The 21,612-nt window shown below is 39.1% G+C and overlaps 1 protein-coding gene across 3 annotated transcripts in view; it reads right to left on the minus strand.

Annotated features, from left to right (window-relative positions):
• The window catches only part of robo1 (roundabout, axon guidance receptor, homolog 1 (Drosophila)), a 228,348-nt gene extending 207,759 nt beyond the window's left edge, over positions 1–20,589 (minus strand). For 2 of the 3 annotated variants that reach the window (XM_084951696.1, XM_084951693.1), the window contains exon 1: positions 20,185–20,589. The gene's annotated coding sequence lies outside the window, so the exon portion shown is untranslated. The remainder of the gene's footprint in view (positions 1–20,184) is intronic. The other variant, XM_084951694.1, reaches the window with a different exon arrangement.
• Positions 20,590–21,612: the final 1,023 nt, after the last annotated feature.

Here is a 21,612-nt window from a genome sequence, read left to right on the forward strand (position 1 = left end):
AATGTGCATAAACTGATAAAACCTACTGTATCGGAACAGGTTACAATGAATGAGTAAAAAAATAATACATTTACAGTACATGTGCAGTGGTCATCAATACCATTAAGGGGATTTGCTTCTTCTGTACATACACCTCCAAATCTCATTAGGTGTGGTTTATCATGCTGTGCCATGTCAGCACTGTATTTTGATGAATAGTCCCTGTGCCTCTCATGCACTCCGTTCTATGTGTCACCATGTCTTCTCCTTTCTCATAAAAATGCCAACACTGGATTAAGGATCTCACATTCACATTATGCTCCTTCACTTCATTACAATAAAAGGATTAACCTGCCTGGGTGGTGGAAAGTGATCGGTAGGGAGGGTGGATGACACGTGGCTGAACTGTCCTTCCCTCTTTGTGTAAATCATATCTCTCATGCTCCTCCAAGACCTACTACCAATCTTCCACACTGCTGTGGGAACCACAGTGCAGACAGTGGCAACATTCAGGGACAAGAAACAAATCTGCAGCCATTAAGACGCCCTGCAGTTGACTTACATAATAGCATATGCTCCATCCATTCCACCGGGAGAGACCCGTCTTCACTGTCCCACTTTCTGTTCATTGCTACTGTATGTCATGTAGTGAATGATCATTTGGATTTGTTTTAATGGTGGAAGCTACTAGCCTAGATGGAGATTTTTATTCTGGTATAGAAAAATTAGACAATAAGCAGATCCAATTTAATAAGCATCTCTTTGTCTAGAACCGGGAAGTTGATGCAGATAGAAGAAAAAATAAAACTCAAATCACAGCTGAAGCCACTCCAGTATCTCTCCGGAGATGAGCTTGGTAACTTGGCTTCCTTATAGTGACCTGTCTTCTCATGACTGTGATCTTTAAAAAATTAAAAGCTTATTATTTCCTGGAGTGAGAAGCCAAGCGCACGGCCCCCAGCCCCTTCACTAGTGATGATGGATTAGTCCTTAGCCTGCACTATGGACCTGTCCCCACTGACTGCACAGCGAGTGACGCCACAGGCCTAAGTGCCTGCTATCAAGATGCCATCTTTGACAACTCTTAATTTATTTGAATAAAGGCTCCACCATTTCTTTAAAGGACAATTCCATTATTTCAGGATACAGATGGATGGTTCTTTGATTTTTTCGAAGTAGTATTACCATATAGACATCCAATCCTATTTAGTCCTATTACTCCATGTGGACATATTTTAAAAAGCTGGGCAAAGTGCTTCTTTCTGTAAACAGAAAACATACATTTGTTTTATAATATCAATAAAACAGGCCTTTAGTTAATACAAACTTAACTTTATTCCTTTTGAGTGACTTTAGACCATGATTGCGAGATTGCAAAAGCTGTTACTCGGTGAGAAATGTCTCTCAGTGAAACAGTATTATTGAAGTCAGAAAGCACCAGGGAGCTATAGGTTCTGTGCTCAGGTTCAGTGTCCACAAGCTTAAAGTAGCCGAGGTTTTCGCATTATGGGCCCGTTCTTATGTGTCTGAACCATTTTCCCAGGGTCAGCATCATTTGGACGACTTACAGCGCAATTTGTCTGCAGTGATTGGGTCTGCCTGGGTGGGAACAAAAGCAGTCAGCCTGGCTATTGTGTCCTTTTGTGTCCCATATGTCAGAAGTCTGCTACACAAACAATGCAGCAACTGCCAAGAGCACAACAGTCATTATCGGCTGCAGAATCGCTGTCATTATCCTGCTGCAATCATAACTCTAATTACAAAAGTTGCTATGTAAGCAGGTAGATTATGCAATGTTAATTATGCGTGCACAATGCGGCAAGCGTATGTTCAAATGCCACTCTCTATTATGCCCCGCACAAAAGCAGCACACGTTTTACCCTCTGCCACATGCAAAGCAACACCGAGTCCCTTGATGGCCGGTTTAAGCACTCACGGTAGAGTCGCAGACCTCTGGTCATTAACAATATCTTATTAATAGTTGCTATTAATCATCCCTAACTATATTTTCTGTCAGAAACTAAAATTGATTAATTGATGGTCTTCATCCCACAAACTGGTCCATCTCATTACTCAGACTCACCTACATTGGATATCAGCTGGATGAAGATGAGCTGCAGGCATTTTCCAATTTAATTCACAACCAGTTCCCACATACTGCATACAGATTTGTAATTAACCTCTCACCAAACACTCTCAGATTTAACATCTGTCACATCCACCATATGACAGGCACAGAAACAAACTGTTAGATATAGAAATATACAGATAAAACTGATTAAAATGTCACACAGGCAGGTTTACAACTGCACTAAGCTTACTTTTCAATTCCAGGCTAAACACGGTTGAAAAATGTGTGTTAATAAAATCTCAGAGATTTTATAGACAAAAGCTAGACAGTGGATGGTTTTCCTAAAGCAGAGCACAGGGTTTTTTGCATTAATCATCATGAGGGTGCACTTTCCCAACCCACTCTGGCAAATTAAATCCTCGGAATAATATCTCCATCATTGCTGTATTTCTATGCTCTGTCACAAGCATCTATCTGGGTTTGGAAAGGAGTGCAGCAGAGCCTGCCAACTCAGAAAAACCTGAAACCAAGGGGCAATAAAAAGTGACATCAGCAATGGGAAAGTTAATAGTGTGTTTCAGATGCACTTTCTGGAGGACAGGAGTAGCAGAGGTTTCATTTACTGTAAGTGACAGTGGCTGACAATCTCCTTCTGCCTTCCATATGCCCTTATGAATCTCAACCCGCTCTGTGTAATAACCTATAAATAGATAAGGCTTCCGGGGGGGGGGGAGTTCTTTGACAGTTTATAATGTCTGGACATATACTGCATTTACAGTTTGTGTACAGATCATAGTAACACCTTGTTTTTCCTATTCATCTATTCACTGTGATGTCTGATTGAAACCGGGCTGCAGTTCCCTGTGGGGTTGTATGGTGTAAGAAGTGTCACAATGGTGGTTGTGTAAGACTACTTTTTTTTTAACTTCAGAGGTCTGTTTCTAACTTTACAGAGCTCATTTCAGCACAGCTGTCAGAGAATGCCTCAAGATGAATAAACAGAATACAGAACCACGAAGGCAGACTGAAGACAACATGACTCCAGGCGTCTGTTTGAAATTGGGCCACAGGCACATTTTCTTCTGTTTCCTCCATGCTACATGTTCTCTTTCTCATTTATTAGCCAACATAACTCTTGCTGCCTCTGTAGTGAATTATCATGTATCATTTATCTTTACAGACCTAGTTAAGCTTTTTGTCATAACAGTATGATGTAAGACAGTTAATCCTGAAAATAAATAGGGTTCTTGTATACAACACAGCAAACTCTAATACAGCTTTATGGACTCCATTTTGCAATACTGCTCTAGGCCTGTATTTATCAAACTGTTAAGAAAACTTTATAATGTTTTACTGAGCAAAAGCCATAAATAAAATTGAAGAATAAGAAGCATTTATCAAATGACTTGATAAAGCGTAGGAGGAGCAATTATGGAATGTATGCTTAGTAAGTGTCGGACAAAATAATGATACAGCAGTATCTTCTACAGGTTTCTGTTATGATATGTTGTCTTTCAGTATTTGACTTACCAGAGTCACTATTCCTTATCTCTATTATCAAATGAATGAGGTAAAGTAAACATAAACTAACTAAGAGAAGACGAAACCCAGAATAAGACAAATCAGACAGCAAATTAACTAAATGATGTGCCAATTTAATGACAATAAATAATACAGTACACAATTCATGCACGTTTAGGGAATTTTTTTCTCTTACATATTGGATAAATCTTAGATGACTGTTGTATATGGGGTATGGTATAAAAATGTCCTGCCCTGTTATTGTCATTATTGTGAGCAGAATATTGTAGCAGCATATATGTAACTGAATCCCACCCCAGTGTACAGAGCAAAAAAAGAAGATTTTATGCTTCTAATTATACTATACTTATTATACTTATTATTCTAGTTTAATTTATTCTCCAGTTCAGTAAAAAGTAGCTCTTTGAAGGACACCCTCTGCCTGCAATGCAATCTGTTTCATAGAACACAGGAAGAGAAACAAAGGGATTTTTTTAAGTCTCTCTTTGCTGGGACCTAGATTTTAAATAGGTGACTTACACCTATACAGTTAAGGTAGGATTTGGCAGGTGTGGGAATCCTAACTCTCCAGAGTTGGAGCTGAGCTGTGCTGCTGCTCTTTGTGTTAGCCAACTAAACTTAACAACCTATAAGTAGATGGTGTGCAGTCATCATAGCTAATTTGCTACTCAATGTAACCCTAACATTGACCATGAACATCATAGTCACTTCGCACCAGTGGAACATTGTGCATTACTGTAAACTTCACCAAAATTTTGCAAATTAATCATTATATCCTGTCTTAAACGTCGCAGCACTGCCAGTCAACCAAATAGCATAGTTCAGTTTGTTTTGCAGGACTTTTTACAATATGAAAAAAATAAATAAAAATCTTACTTCAGCAACACATCATAAATTCAATAACATTCTCAGATAAATAAGGCCATTCTTAGCAAGCTTTATAATCCCAGTTTATTAAATGTCACTGAGCAGTCCCTATCTCTCTTCCTCCTCTCCTGTTTTCTTTCATCCTTCTCCATCTCTGAGTAAAGCTATCTCACATTCCTTTCTCTCCCTGAGAATTACAGCAGCTGTACCTTTAGCTGGCAGACACATGTGACAAACTGCATGGAAACAATTTGCGTGTTTGATTAAATTTGCTAAGCGTTTCAAAATGTTGCATTTGAAATTGCCTGCCACTTAAAAAAAAGTTATTCTTTTTATACTGGCTTTTTTTCTGTAGTGCTACCTAGATGCTGAAATACTGTGACTCCTCCACCAAAAATGTTGTTCCAGATCATTCTGGCACAGTCTATCCTCAGAGTATAGTGCAAGGAATGCATGAATTATATAATCTTTGCCATTTTCATCTCTTAATGTGCATTTAGCAGTAATGGATACACCAATGGATTTCATGTTTTATTTTTGCCTCCATTTAGCTCCAAACCAGTTTGATTTGACTTGCGGCTAAGACAATAAGCATGTTATGAAAATGTAAGAACAGAAATTACTACTGAGAAAGTACCTAAATTTGTGTTAAAATGTAGATAATAAAAGTTAAACGTTGTGAAAAAAGCAAATATTCAAGTATAGCTACTGAAAATTCTACTTAAAGTAAGAAAGTATTTGCACTTCATTACTGTCAGTTTCTATGTTTATCCAATCACATGGCAGCAACATAGTGGTTTTAGGGATGTAAACTTGAGTACGATGATCTGCTGAATTAAAAACTGAGCATATTATAGAAATCTGAAATAAATCAAGCTACACAAACTTTGTAGGTCTTTGTAGGTTTTTAATTCGCCTTTATAAAAGGTGACGATACAGGGTAACAGTAGTTTGCTTGGCTTTTGACAGACAATAAAGATAATCACAGATTCATTTACAGCAACATATTAATCACACACCGTTGTCACAGAATACAGTCAGAAGATTCCATGCAAATTATAGCTTGAACAGTCGAGTATATCTTTTATTAAAATATTACATAAAGACAAAACATGGTGCTATGGAACCTTACATTCAGCCAGGTCAGCTTATCACAGTAAAGGGCAGAATGTTGGGGGAGAAAGATGATTTAAGTGACTTTAAATGTAGCATATTTTTGATGCCAGAATGACTGGTCGGAATATTACAGGAACTGCTGATTTACTGGAATTCAATGACACAACCACCTAGGGTTTACAGAAAATGGTCTGAAAAAGAGAAAATATCCAACTGGCAGCAATTCTCTTGGCAAAAATATCTTGTTGAGGTGAGAGGTCAGATAAGAATGGCCAGACTACTTTGATTAATGGGAAGACAACAGTAACACTTGTTGCAAACAGAGTATGCAGAAAAGCATCTCTGACATTGACATTGAGTCTCAGTGGGACTACCCATATAAATAAAGGTTAAATGAATTACATAAAAAAAAAACCCGACAGCACAAACCTTGAAACAGCTGGACTACACCAACCACACCAGGCGCCATTCCTGCCAGCTAAGCCCAGGAAAATGAGAATACAATTTAAATGCGCTCCCCCACAAATTGGGCAATAGAAGATTGGAAAAGTGTTTCCTGTTCTGACAAGACTCCATTTATAGTGCCACATTTACAGGTCACAGGGTCTGAATCTGGTGTAAAAGACATGAAAGTATGGACACGTCCTACCGTCTATAAAGGGCTAAGGCTGGAGTTAGTGGTATAACAGTATGAGGGATATTTTTGGCACATTTTGATTCCTTAGTATTAGTGACAACAGACCACCCATCCCTCAATGATCATAGTGAACCCATATTCTGATGACTTTTTCCAGCTGGATAACATGTCATGTCACAAAACTCAGACCATCTTAAACTGCTTTCTTAAATGTGACATTTAGTTCATTGTATACTATGGAACCTTTCAGCTATACAGGTCGGTGTGAGGTTGTTACTGTACATGCTGTAATGTTTCCAGCACCTTGTTGAATCTATGCTATGGAGAATTAAAGCAGTTTTGAAGGCAAAAGAGAGCTTATAATGATTCTAATGTTTATAAGTCATAATGATTACAAGAGGGCTCCGATCTCAAGAAACTGATACTGTAAATCCATCTTTAAAATGGACCAGCTGTGAAATGGATACAGTTCTTTCCTCCCCTTTCAACATTCAAACCACTGGCCCTGACAATTCATAGTGGTAGACTTTCATGCTCCAGCAAACAGCAGACAAAGATCAAATGTGTGATATGAGACATGAAAACTATACAGGGATAAACAGCAGCAGCTGCAACGACTGCCACAGAGCAGGAAAGAGAGGAAAAATCAGGTAGATAATGAGAACATAGTGGGTTTGCACTGCCTTGTTGCTGACAGACAGGAGCAGTGGTCCTGAACATGTACGTGGTTCAACAAGGCTCCGACATGGTGAGCCTTTCTCCTTGGGACTGTCAGCCTTCAGCCGAGCACATCATCTCTCCATGAGGATTTCAACACATTAGCCTAAGCCGGGTGCACAGATAGTAACAACAGAGAGTGTATCGTCGACAGGCAGGCACACAGTACCCAATTAGAGCTATCACACACACACACTGTAATTAGCAAGACTGACTGATTTCAGTTTGTGTAAAATGTATTCATATTATCCAGATTACAAATAAGCACATTCATCTAATTAGCTCACGTAGCTCACAAGCTTAATTAAAGTTAATGCATTATGATACTCCAAAATCCAGAGATTACAATGCTCACAGGTTCTAGTTAATTAGAGTATTCACACACTGACAGGCAGTGATCCCAGCCTCCTTTTCCCTTAGCCAATTAAAACAGAGGGTCAAAGTGGACAAAAACTTTGTTTCTCTTGTTTTTGAGGTTTTTCCACAAGCATCTGGTAAATGTAATGTGCTCAGGGAAATGCTTAACAGACTCTTCTTTTGTCAAAATATGCTTTTTCTGTTTCAAACTTTTTGTCTTTTTCTCCACAAAGTGACACTACCAGGTAAATCAAACTGGCAATTACAGAGTCCTACCTTAGAGTCAGGTTATGAAAATAACTGACAAAATCAGATTCATGCCTCTTCATTTATCTTTACAGTGGCAGTCAAATAGAAAGAAGACTGAGCTGAATATTCATTGACTTTCCCACTAAGCAGAGTTCACTTTGCACTTACATGCTCTGCAAAGCTGCATTAACATAAAGTCTCTTATAACAGTATTGCAATGTTAGCAGGCCTGCTTTGTTACGGATGGTACTTTAAATTTGAAAGAAAAGTGCCAGTGTTAATTTGTTGATAGGGCAGGGTATTAAATCTGAAAGTGCTAAAAACACAAGCTCTTTAAATGTTGCCCTTGTTAGTATTAGCCTCGTCCTCTCAAGTGTAGGTATCACCTGCTCTACTAAATCAGACACCTACAGAAACACATGTTGGCACACAGCTACATCTCCAGTGTATTTTATCATTTGAGTGCATACAAGGACAGAGACATCAAAAGAATTCATTTAAAATGCATCTCAAGTTCCATTAATAGGCTGTCAAGAGAGAATTACGATATAGACAGAACATGGGTTTTTAAAAGTTGTAAAAACTCTTTCTTGGTCAACTTTTTTAAAAGTTTTCTTTCTGAATGTAATTGGGAAGATCAATATCACCTCAGATCTGGGGTGTTAAACATATACTGACTATGGTTGTGATCTAAACAGTCAGTCCTTAAATCTCCTTTCTCTGTCACACAAAGCCATTTAGCTCTCATTGTTCATGTGTTTTTTTTCCCATTCTTTCCTAACCCAAACTGTTTGAGGTACACTGTCTTCAAGTCCCTGCTCAAGGGTGAATTATTGTGTTAATGTTATTCTATAAAGTGCCAGAAGATGACTCATGATGTTTTTTTAAAGATGAATTAAACTGAATGAAAAGTGGGAAATATGAGAATCTTTAAAATTGTCTCCTGCAGAAAGTGTATGCTTCCTGATGAATTAAAAAATACGTAACAATACAAAAAAAAATAAATCTTCACTTAACTCCACAATGTCATCAACAAATGAACAAGTTTTCACCCCTTTCTATCAGCAGGTCATCTTTCTAAAACCAGGTCCCACACATTAAATTTAAATTGGTTGCCAGCTGCTAATCTTAGACACTGGGGAAATGTATTAGTTACACCTCACCTTGTAAGTATTGGTTTGGACCACCTTTTGTGACATGGCACATTATGTAGCTGGAAGCAGCCATGAGTTGATGGGTACAGTGCTGTCATAAAGGGATGGACAATATTCAGCAACAATACTCAGGTGGGTTGTGGTGTTTAAATGATGCTCATTTGGTACTCAGGGGCCCATAGTCTGCCAAGAAAATATCCCCCACTCATTACAAGCTGAGGAAGAAACATTGATACAAGGCAGCGTGAATCCATTCTTTCATGCTGCTTACACCAAAGTCTGACCCTACCAGTGGGATGTGGCACCTGAAATTGAGACGCATCAGATCAGGCAGCCTTTTTCAATCTTCTGTTGCCCAATTTTGGTGAGCCTGTGTTAACTGTAGCCTGAAGTAGACATCTGTGTCAAGGTTTGTTACAAGTTACAATTGCCTTCATGTCAGTTGTATCTAATATATTGGACATAAGTTCTGTTTAGTATAGCATGTGTATTTCTTTTGTTATCTTCAGACAGAATCAGGCTAGTTGTTTCTGGCATTAAATGCTAAGAACAAACATGTTTATCTGCCAAAACAGGCTTACTCATAAAATTACTCATTTAGAATGTATTTATGTAACTGCAGGCAAGGAGGGCAATTGGTCAATAGGTGCGAGACGGTTTTCAGATGTGGAGCTGAAAAAAAAGATTTGCAGAGAAAGGGCAGGGGTTGAGTGTCTCTTTATTTTATGGCTTGACTCTCTATTAACTTATATATTTATTTCCTATAGGAACAATGGACTTACATCATTGTAAATGTTCCAGTGTAGTGGAAACAGTGCAGGTAGTTAAAGATGAAGTCAAACATGACTTTTAAACACTACACTATCATCTCCCAGACTTAATCTGAAAAAAGAAGGTAATAAAATATTTACACTTTGGTGAAATACTGCCTGCTCTAACCTACCTTACAATTATGACTATTTATTAAAAGAACGTTTATAATATGCTTTATAGAAGCCTGGCATAAAGAATGTGAAATATAGTTTGGGGAATCTTGACTGAACAATGTCCTTAAATTTTGGATGAGGAGAGTTTTATAAAAGATGTGATCAAAATGTTCTGAGAACAGAACCATAACAATATAAAACCTTACCTGATTTAGATTTTGCTGTTGGTGATCAGTTGTCTCATGCGCTTGGTTACTGTTTTCACTGAGTTTTTCATTTTTGTCCCCTTGAACTTGTCCTTCTACAATGGGCATTGGATCCTCTCCAGTGTACCAAAACAGCAATCTTTCAACTTGATTTAGATTTTCAGGAAGTGGGCGAGGCTGTGGGGCTGCCAAATCTGGCGAGTGGTCCAGGTGCTCAGGAAAGATTGTGTTTGTTTGAGCAAAAAATTCAAGAGCAAAAAATGCGTTTTCAGTGCATTCTGAGCTGGCATGAGATGGGACGCACTGCTGTTCTGATCGTTTCCTCTGAATGTTCTCCCTCAGGCACCACAGTATGTTATTGTACAAGTCAGCTCTGCCAGTCTTACCTTCGGGGACGAATTCACAGTGTACAACCTGATGAATCTTTAAAAAAAAAATAAAATAAATTGAGCATGCTTCTGGTTTTGCTCCTCACCTGACGTGTTGCCTTTAGGCTAGGAAACTGTGGACTCTTCAAATAAAAAACTACAGAAAATTGCTCAGTCAAAGCCGGAGACATGCCTTTCTTCACCAGAGATGATCCTTCACTTGAAATTTGGATATAAAAAAGAATTAACTGTTTGCCCTTTGCACAAGTTATAGGTTTGTTGTAAAATCATAGAGCACACAGGTTGGAACAGAACTTCCAGGGAGCAGTGTAAAAGTGATAGCCATGCTAAATGTGACATTGACCAAGTTTCAGAATTAAAAAATTTAAGTCTGTTAAAGATAAAGTGATAAGAAGAAGTCAGAAGTCATGTGTGAATGCTAAACTTCTTAAAAGGATAAATCATCACTTAAATCATAGCTAGAAAATGTTTATAAACTTTCAGGGCAAAAACATTCATAACCTATAATCCCCTTGTGCAATGGGAGATGCAAAAAACTAATTATTATTTAATGTTTAATAGATAACATTAAATAGAATATAAGTTGCGTCCGGCTGCAGCAGCTGATTCAAAATTCATGATGAATAATAAAATAGTACTCTACTGAACTATAGTCTTTTTCTTAAAATTGGCAGATATTTGACATTCAGTTTTAGCAGTAAAAGGTAATGCAGCACAAAAGCCTAGCGCATAGAAAGTGTCTTCTAAAATACCCAACTGCATTACTCTTGGATTGAGGCATTCTGGCATACTCAGTAGCTAAACATTATATGTTCACAATACCATAAATATCTCCAACAAATATTAAAAGAAGAACTTAAAGGTTTTACGACCAAAACAAGAAGCCATTGTTGCATTCAGGTGGTGTAAGTGGTAACTGAGAAGAGCAAGAGACTGAATAACTTAATAAAAAAAATAGCTCATTTTCACGCTAGTCAAAGTGAAAGTATGCTTATCTTGCGCTGTGCAACTCTGGTGCTAGAACACATTAGGTGGATCAAAATGAACCCTTCCAAAAGGCTCACAATACCTCAAACTAATGGATTGAGACATCTGTAGATGAGCAACTCCCTTGTTCTTCTAGGTGAAATTACTATTCTTGTCAATGGAGTCTGGTGGCTTTGAAGAAAGCGACTTAACAGCTTTGAGTCCTCTGTTGGAAAAGAATGTTTAACTGCTGGGTAAAAACCCCAACCGAGTAAAATCAGTATACCCAGTGAAACAGTTACATTTAAAATATTATAACAGAATATGAAAAATGATCTTATTAAGTTTCTCAAAAATGTGCATTGGCTCCTGACTGCTTTTAAGTATGTCATCACATTTTTTTTTCTAAATCACAGTTTTTCACTCACATAATGCTTGAACAGCTAGCCCACTCTGTGGAAAATACCATCTAGCACCATTCAGTGTAAAAACTCCAGTAGGAATTTTATGCCCATATCTCCTAGACCTAGTTCAGGGACAAAAACGCTGTTCTTATGTGAACAGACATGAAGGAACATACATAAACACACACACACACACCCAAGCTCGCAGACAGACTTGGAGGGTATTCCTGCCTCCTGCACCCTGATGTAGATGGATGTCCCGGGCTGCTGATTCTGAATCTACATCAGGTAATTACAATAAGCTGTGAGGCCCCAGTGAAACCTGAAAAGTGGAGGGAGCGGAGCAGCTTGGGAGGAGAACTACTCTCCCAGCCCTGTGGGGAAACAACCTTGACATAGTCATCTGTCTTAGTTACATCGGAGTTAGACCTACTGACACATACACAGTGGAGCTGCACCAGCCCATGCAATCTGTGCCATGTTGTTATGATACTGCATTAAAGGAACTAATAGAGTGCACCTAAAAATATTGAAAATGTGTTGAATATCATAGAGGACAAAGGTATAAGGCATTTTGGGGTGGGGGTTGTTTCATGGTCAGCTGGTGGAAAGGGTGCAGCAAGGTTAGCAATAAACTCGCCTCAACACAGGTGGCTTCTGACCCTGAGCGTCAGGTGAGGGTAATGGGAAGAGGTGGAGTAGGGAGGCCGAGGGTGGACCAGGTCATGACAGATAGACACACAGAAATGAGAAGTCTGGAGAAAGAGAGAGAGGAAGAGGAAGAGGGAGAGAGGCGGGACGCTGGTGTCGCTGCAGTGAGCTCTCACTCAGTCACCCCAGGGCTGTGTTTACGGAGCTGTCAGTCACGTGGTGACGCGTCTCCCAGGGGACATAGGCCACCAGGGCGATGAGAAAATAATAGCTCCTTCTGTCAGAGCTTCGAGGGACAGGGGTCTGATGGACACCACAGGGAATTAGAGCCAGCCTTTGGGACATATCCAGCCCAACACTTAAATACAAGCGGGATAGAGACTCACACACAAGACAAGGAGGAAGAAATATCTACCAGCCTTGCCAATAATATGAATATTCAAATGAACAGTATTCATATCCAAAACTGGAGTGCCCAAATGAGCCTTGTTGATAATATTCAGATAATGAGGTAAATAGAGGTAAAAGGTATAAACTGTGCTTTGTAGCGGTATATATATAGACGATGTAGTTGTTACCCTCATTTTCAGTCCAGGTCACCTAATTGTGGTGTAATAATGTTGAGGCATACAGGATTTTTCAATGTGGGAAACCTGAGTGACATCAGCTATCCAAATCCAAGAAATCATCAAATTTGCTGGAACACTACAAAATTTGATGTTTTCTCATTATTTGTTTCCTGGGGTTGATTTAAGGGCATGAGAGTCTGTCAGTGCAGTATTAGCCAACTCTAAAGTCCAAAATGTCTTTCCATCCTTGCATGCAACAACAAACCGAGTTCTCAAAGTGCAATTGAGCCTAACAATAAGAGATGGCATATAGCTGAAAAATGTAATTGATTACCTATCGCAGAATAATTTTGAGTCTCTGCAAGTTAATTTTCACATTGCACTAAAATGAACAGTGATCAATGGCTGTCTGGCTGAAAGAAGATCGAAGTAGACACGGCTCGCAGTGAATGGGACAAATTTGCTGGTTTGCCTCAAAAACAAGCAGTGCCAGATCTGACATAAAGCTGTCTTTACATCAACCTCTAAAGGACAAGGCAATGTAAAGAAATACAGTATCGCTGTCTAAAAGCTGCAGCGCAGCCCTTGGTTATGAGAAAGACTAGAAACTACTGCTCCATCCATAAAATCAGACTTTAAATCAAGCTGAACCTCCATTAAAGGGTTGAAAGATAGACTAGTGATGCTCATCATTAGTACAAACACTCAGAAATCATGGGGTAGCATCTGTTTTCTGCACATCCTCCCACATCAATGCTCAGAGCAGCAGGCCTCGGGGAGGGGGGGCGTACAGACAACTATTCCCCCGTCCCTTACCATGAATAACAATCTCTACCTCCAGGTAATTAAAGGGGACAAACGATGTCCACAGGGCCACACCAACCCATCATTAAGCAAAGAAACTATTGCAAAATGTGTACACAGACAGGGAGAAAGGGACTCTTTACACATGTATCCAAGTAGCATAATGGCCATTGATCGGAGTCGGCTACGAGAGAGAACATTTCAATATATCTATTGCGCTGATTAATCCATATATCTTTTTTCAATCTACCTGCATTAATGCAAGTCTGCACATTTAGTGCTTTGTTCCCAGCTGCTACAAAGGGGGTATCTACTGCCTTTGTCTCTGTGGGGAGCTGAGACAAGATGATGTGCTCCTTACTGATGACCTGGCCTACGTTATGGGTTACCACTAATCCCAGTGGCTGCATACACCTCAGCCGGCACATGCACACATTAAAAACAAAAAAGCTGTGCACATTTGCACTGCTAACTGATTATTCAGATTCATATTTGGGAGTGGATGTTATTACACACAAATAATGCAAATGAATGTGCACACATACACAGAGTACATTTGACTTTGTTGCAAATTTAGAGCAGCACAGACAACTGAGACACTGACAGACAATACACACCAGGCAACTGTGTACTCTTTCTCATCCCATTTGGAATTGGGTATTGACATCAAACAATGAGCCACTGCTGAGTATGCACAAACTTGGCCACTATGTTTAAAGAAACTGCGTGAGACAAACAAATGCATGCAAATAACAGCTGGCATTCAGAATTTGAGTTAACAAGAACACACTGCAGAAGTGACCTTGCCTTGGTTTTTGTGCTCAATGTTGCACAGTAAAAGGCACTTTATTCATTAAGCGTGCTTTGGGTAATATGGAGATTGAGGGACTGAAGCATTCTCATCCCAAGAAGTAGTGGAGCAGTTACTGCAGCTGGCCGTGATATCAGAGGCACATGAAAGGAAGAAGGTAGAGCTAAGGCAGAAAAAGAAAAAAAAGGGGGAGGACAACCTTCTGATAAGAAAAAAATGTGATATTCAGCAGCCCTTTTCTGCCTCCACCCCACATTTCAAACTGTGTCCAGGCACAGGACAGTCCCCCAAAATCAAAAGACGCTTTAAAAATCCCCAGAAATGAAAAAACACCCCAAGTACAGCTCAGTGCCTCCCGCTGGGACCCAAGCTGTTTTATGACTTTAAATCTGTTAAATAATGCAGCACATTATAGCAAGAAAAAACACAAAATAATAAACCACAGATATCCTGCCAGATACTGGCTAGTGTGGGTGCCAGTGATGTAGGAGATGTCCAGACACTAATATTGAGTTTTATCGCAAAGTAGGCATACTCCAATGAGCTAGAGGAGAAAAATCAAGATATAAGATATGGCAGGGAAGAAAACTGAATTCTTATTCCTAACCCTTGGGTAAAAGCTGAATATGTAAGTGCAATAATTCAAAGGTAACACTTAAAAGTTGTTTTTTTTTCAGAGGCAGATGATAGGCCTTGGGAAACGAAAGAAGGAGAAGAATAAGAGTTAAAACTATTTTTTCACATTTCATTTGAATTCTTCACAGGAAAACATAAACTGAGATGACACTAGAACTATTGTGTACATTTTCCTGAGAAGGATAATGTCAGCAGTTGACTGACATTTGTGCACTAGTATTGTTAGTAAATGTCATAGCGCTATGTATCTGACTGTACATCCTCTGTATGGTCTTTAAGCAGTAATAGAGTGAGTTTTCAAGCGTTGCAACAACACATAGCTGCTTATTTGACATTTCCAACTTTCAGCATATGGGGGACTTGTGCTATTCTAGGAACGTGTTCCTCTCAGAAATAGCAGCCAGCATGGTAGACTTCTAGATAGCTAACCCTCACTATGAAGAAAGGCTTGAGAGCTGGATAAGTTAGCTTTCTAACATTAGCATTAATTCCCTCCTGCTGTGTCAGCAACTCCAGCGCCCTTAAGTTGGTCCCAGATTATAAAAAGGAGAAGCATCCTGTTTCTGTTAGAAGGGTATAGTCACGAGGATGGAAAATAAGAAAGTTGCTGTCAAACCCCACAGTGAGGAGTAGGTTTGTGTTGACCTCAGATCCGTGTAGACTCCAAGATGTAAACCATTACACTGACAGACTGCACAGATCTGCCAATCTAGTTAGAAGTACTAACAGGGGGTGCTGTCATGACAACAGCAATCTAAAAAACTGGTAATATCATCCCATTTTAAATGGTACTACCTTAATACGAACTTTAATCTTTAAATTTGATTATTGTACTTTTTTAACTTTTGGACAGAAAAAAAAAGCTCTTATGTGGCCTGTGAAGGCAAAAATGCACAACTTCATTCACTTTTGATGTTAAACAACAGAGAACAACAACTTTTCTGTTCAACACTTCTAAACTGAAGAAGAACTAACAAAGCACTTGTCAACATTTTAACAATTAAACTCTTTTGAATATAAGCAACACCAGAAACCACATGACATTTAACAACATAAGCCACCCCTGAACACTACAAAAAAGAGCATTTTTTGTCTCTCTTTCTACCCACAGTATATTATGGATTTTATTAATAAACTTATTTTGTTTTTACTTTAACCTTTTGTCTAAAAATCAGATGCCTTGTTAGGGATCTTGAGGCTGACAGTGAATAGTGAGGGTTTTTTTTTTTTTTTTGCATTCACAGAAAGCTTTTCTCAGCATTTACATTTCTCTGTTAGCTTTACTATGTAGGGAAACTTGTTCATGCTGAGGAGGCTGACGGGCCAGGAGCTTATCACCTGATGCAGGGGCATGAAGCAGCTTACAGCAGCTGCACAACACAAACCCAGGGATAGGACAGCAGTCTATCGCAAAGGCTTACCCCCAATACATTTGGTTTGATACTAAGTGGCAAGCAGCTAAACTTTTTTTTTTTAACTTTTTTCTGTACTGAGGTGTGCGACAGGGCGTCTTAGAGCCAGCTACTGCTGATCGAGATCACACTTTATGTGGACCATTTTACTCAGAGTTTTAGAGCGGCAAATGCTCAGTTATCTTGAGACAAATCATGGAATACACTCTCAGCCACATTTTCTATCGTTTCCATTTCACACTTTATGGAGCTGTACATTGCTTTGACATTACAGATTTGGGCACAGAACAAATTCCTCTTCTGTGACAGTATGTTCATAGAATAAATACAAATACTGGCCTGGCAAAGACAAATATATTAAAGCTGAAAAACTATAATACCCCTCATCAAAGAAAATATTGATGTGGTTTGAGAATCCTGTATTTTGACCAAGATGAAAAAGTGGAAAAAAATAGAAAGTGAGTCATTCATGAGACATCTGCACACAAGCAACCTCTGTTAAAAATACACACATACAGAGTAAAGACAGACTTAAGAAAAAAACAATCATCCAGGTACTTAACAGCATAAATCTCCATGTGGTGCTGCAAATTCTCTGTTTGATTCACACAACACTGAATCTCCTTGAGAGGCAAGCATAGACACCTTAAACCCCAACTTTGATCACAATCTCCTGCATCCCATTTCTGGCTTTTCTAGAAAGCCTTCATCTTTATCTCCTTCTGTTGTTTTTGTTAGTCATTTATTCTTAACTTTGGTCTTATAACATGTTTTCTTAAAATTACTTGAGGAACATTTGATGAATTAAGATAAAAATGTGAGTCCTTAATTGTTTTGTGGCATACAGTAAGTTAACTGATTGTGATGGGAAAATTGTAATCCCTTTCCAGCGTGTCCTCCACGTGCAGATGAATGACAAAATCCAACAAGCAAACATACCCTAACTCCCTTAAGACGTGACTAATTGACTTGCCACCATAGGTGACTGACATGCCATCCAGGGGGCACCATAATGGCCGTGTCATGGGGGAATGATGAGACCTGCCGACAGCGAGCAGCCCTCGACCTTTTGCATGTGAGGTCGGGTGTCAGAGGGAACGGGATCTCCCCGTTGATGGACCCACAGCCTCGGGGCTCTGAGGGGGATGAGCTAAACTGAACTGGAGTTTTTCAATCAAGCAACCTTGCAGGACAGCAATTTCATCCGGTATGACAGAGAAATGAAAAATAGAAACAATAAAATAGAAATCAATCGTCAGAAGCCTCAGGGTATTCAAACATCTTCAGGGTGGAAAGTAGATGAAGAAGAGTAATGGTTACTTCCGCTATCATTTTCACCTAACAATGGGTTATCGTTGTGGTTTTTTCTTTTTTGTCATTTTCTATTGCAGAAATGTTTTGAATACATGAAATACCTGCAATTTTGAATGATGGTTTCTTGTACTCTTTGGAAATCTTTCAATCTTCTTAACCAGTGAATACTAATAAGTGAGAACAGGTCTTTTTATAAACAGTGAAAGTGAAAGTGTCTAAACACAATCAAAATATTGTAATGCAATTCTGGAGATTTGTGACAGGAAAACGTTTCAAAGAATCTTTACTGATTTTATTAGTTACTGTTGTTGGTTTTACTCACAATGTATTAATGTTTTATTCATTATCTGCTTTACTGTCTTATTTCCAAATATCCCTAATCCTGTTAGATGAGATCTCTTCATGTCCCGCTCTGACTGCCACGCACAAAATTTCAAGTCTGCCGATAAGCCCCAAATTTGCCATGACGGCATATATGATCCGCCTCTCTGGATTAGAGAGATTTACTGAAGCAACCATAGACGTGTGACCAGCAGTTCACAGTGGGCAAAGTCACCCATTCAACAAACAAAAGCAAGAGTAAGCTGCAAATAAAATGATTTTAAATTCTGCTATTATTCTCTCTGAATAAGTCCCTAATATCTCATTCTTTGTTTTGTCCCTGATCTCAATTTTTGAACCTAATTATTATCAATTTGATGCAGTGTGATATGGAATATTCAGCATGTTTAATATGCATGTAATATCATTTTCTTTGTCATGACAAAGAAAATGGTAATATACCGACATGTGAACTGGAAGTGCAGTGAAGAGGGAGAGATAAGATTACAGCAAAAATGGGATTTGGGAAAAATGAATTGTCTTTGTAATGTAACAAATGCTAAATGCACACAAAAGAATAATTGATAACATAATTAAATGTCAGTAACACAGCAGGAATGGGTATTATAAAAAGACTGATAAAATTATTACAACAGCAGAGTCGAATTTGCATGAGAAATATGTAATCTTATTATTTCCAATAATAATGTGTGTTTTTACATTAAAAAAAAAGTCTTAAGAGAAGTTCCAGAAATTCTTACTTGCCTTCAAAAATGCTCAAGGAGGGACTTATATTATAACAAAAAGGCCATTCATTGGTTTTAAAATCCAGCCAGCCCAATTCATCACCACCATCACTAAAACCAAAAATAGGAAAAAGATAAAGCTAAAGAAAAAGAAATAGAAAAGAAAACTCTGGTCAGCTCTCTGAGAAAGTGAATCAGTCTGTAAAGTGCCACTGTGCCAAATGCTGCCAAGACTATTAAGACTCACACAGTATTACAAAGGGCAGTCTGCTCTGGAGCTTGAGCTGAGATAGAAAATACTGTATGAAGCAATGCCATGGCAGCAGCATCAACGGCACTCCACCTGTCTACAGAAATCCTCACAGACATATTGTAAATCTCAGATGTGAAGAGCTTCAGATTAGTGATAACAGCAATCACAGACAGGAGCTCCTCACAGTGAATCTGAGTTCACATAGCTGCAAGCCTTCAGCCAAGCAAAGTCCATAAATAGACCAAAAACTGTTCAAAACTGACTATATAATGCATAACCATAACTCTTAATGCTTTAAATCTTAATATATAGCATAAAGTAGATCGTTTTACAGTTTAATTAAAACAATTCCGTTTTTTTTTTAATTCCCTTTGTGTTCATTCAAATGATGCCTGTTCCATTCCTCTCACTTTTTACCGTAGTCCCTGTTGAGATTTCAGTGCTGTAAGTGCCGTGGGAGTTACACACATCACCCTGTACGAACCATGTTGCAGGTAGACCGGTAAAGAGCTTAGTTGCGTTTACCTTTCAAATCCTAAATGTCAGTCCCTGGAAATAACAAAAATACACGAGTACATTGCTTGATTCCTGTCACTGCTCTCCTGTGATGCGACAAGCCACGCGGCCAGTTGGGAAACTTTCAGCACCACAGAAAAGAGACAGCTCCGCCGGCGGAGTATGACAGCCCATCAGTCAACAGGGTGCTTTGACAAGTAACAGACACACTTGTCAAATCACAAGACAACATGACACTAGCTGTGGAAATGGCTTTAAAATAAAATGTTGATTTTTACGACACAATTTTATGTATCCGAATACATCAAATTTGCTGTAAAAGTAGATCATCGTGTTTTATGCGCTATAAAGAAAGATCTACCAAAAGGCACCAGTTTTACGCATAGCAAACCAGTGTGTCTGTGCAATGTGTTTAGTTAGAAGAACTGCAGTCTAGCCTCCATGAATCACACAGACAATAGTACACAGCAAGCCTCCGCACCGACAGAAAGAGCACCATTTTTCACCAAACTGCGCTTGTCATCGCACTTTTCGCAGCACTATTCACTAACAACAGCGAAATTCAACTTACCTCTCCAAAATGACGCGACGGGCTGCTGCACGTGTGTGTGTTTCACTTAAAAGCCGAGGTGATCCATGCCGGCTGGTCCGTAAAACTTTTATTTGCTGTGCACGTAGCTGTGAACAAAACCCAGGGACATGGACAGCCTACAACTAGTAACTGAGCGACTTGAGTGGAAGCGGGTTATCCTGCTTCCTAGAAACAAACCATTGGAAACTGGAACCAACGCAGAGTCCTTTGATAAACCTTATCCTTCAGGGTGAAAATGAGAAATTCCGGCCCGTTATGTACAGTGGTGTTAGGGTAGCGGTGGAGAGCCAGCGCATTCAAATCTGTTCATGCTTCTTCTGCAGGGAGCAGCCGCGTCAGCCTCTCTGGGTCCTAAAGCTGCGCTAAACTAACGGCACCGATATCTGCCTGCGTGTCTGTCAGAAGACTGCAACCAAACAGCCTCCTTAAATGCCTGCTTTATAGATGGTTCTCGAGGTTCTCGTGGCCACATCTTCTAAAACAAACGAAATTCAAGACATTTTTGAATAATAACCTATTGTTGTTTTTTTCCCTTATAAAATCATTTTGAGAACAGTTGTCTTTTTTATATGAAACACTGGGAACAACTTAACCTAGCTGTGTTTTGAAAATTGAAGCTTTGGTCGGGGTAAAACTGAGATTTGATAGTGAATTCATCAGGTAAAAAGCGTTTGAAAATTCACAGCTACTTTTTCAGCTCAGTAACAAGTGCAGGTAACAGCAAAGTCAGCTCTGGAAGGAAGAGTACCCCACTTGAAAAATCACTTGTATGTTCAATCAGCTGCTCAAAACCCGGATACGGTTCAGTTTAATGAGCTGCCAATCAAACATATTTGTCTCACAAAACTGTGTCCCTGAAACACATCATTCAGTGGTGGCGGCTTCGGGATGACTGTTCGGTTTGCTTTCCCCAGGTAGTAAAGTTCCATGTTTGCGCAGCTGGACAGTGCCAGCAGCCTTAATTTATGCGCCCACGACGTCACATGCGCCAAGGCGTTGGGTAAAGTAGAATATAAATAGGAGGGTGTGGCAATTAATTATAGTCTTCGCAGGTGCGTCACTCATCTCATACATTTTAAATGGCTTTGAAAAACACAAAAGGGCAAACTGCAAGCTGAGTTCAAGCCCGATTCTTACTGTTGTCTGGCACAGACTGATATATTCACACATTCTGAATAGTTAAGATATATGATATTGTCAAGGCAAGAAATGTATGCACTAACTCATTAGCACTCACCTCAAGCTGTATTTGGATAATGATACAATGATAAATTCTGCTCTTTACTAGCAGCCCGGCTGGCTGGAGATCCCAAAATTTAGCTGTGTAGCAGGCATTTGTCTCCAACTATAAGTGTATTTAATAATTTTAAAGAAAAAAACAGCCTACAAATCTTCAGATTTGCATCT

This window comes from Perissodus microlepis, chromosome 14 (assembly GCF_051167445.1).
Source record: "Perissodus microlepis isolate ML-2025 ecotype Zambia chromosome 14, ASM5116744v1, whole genome shotgun sequence".
Classification (NCBI taxonomy): Eukaryota; Metazoa; Chordata; class Actinopteri; order Cichliformes; family Cichlidae; genus Perissodus; species Perissodus microlepis.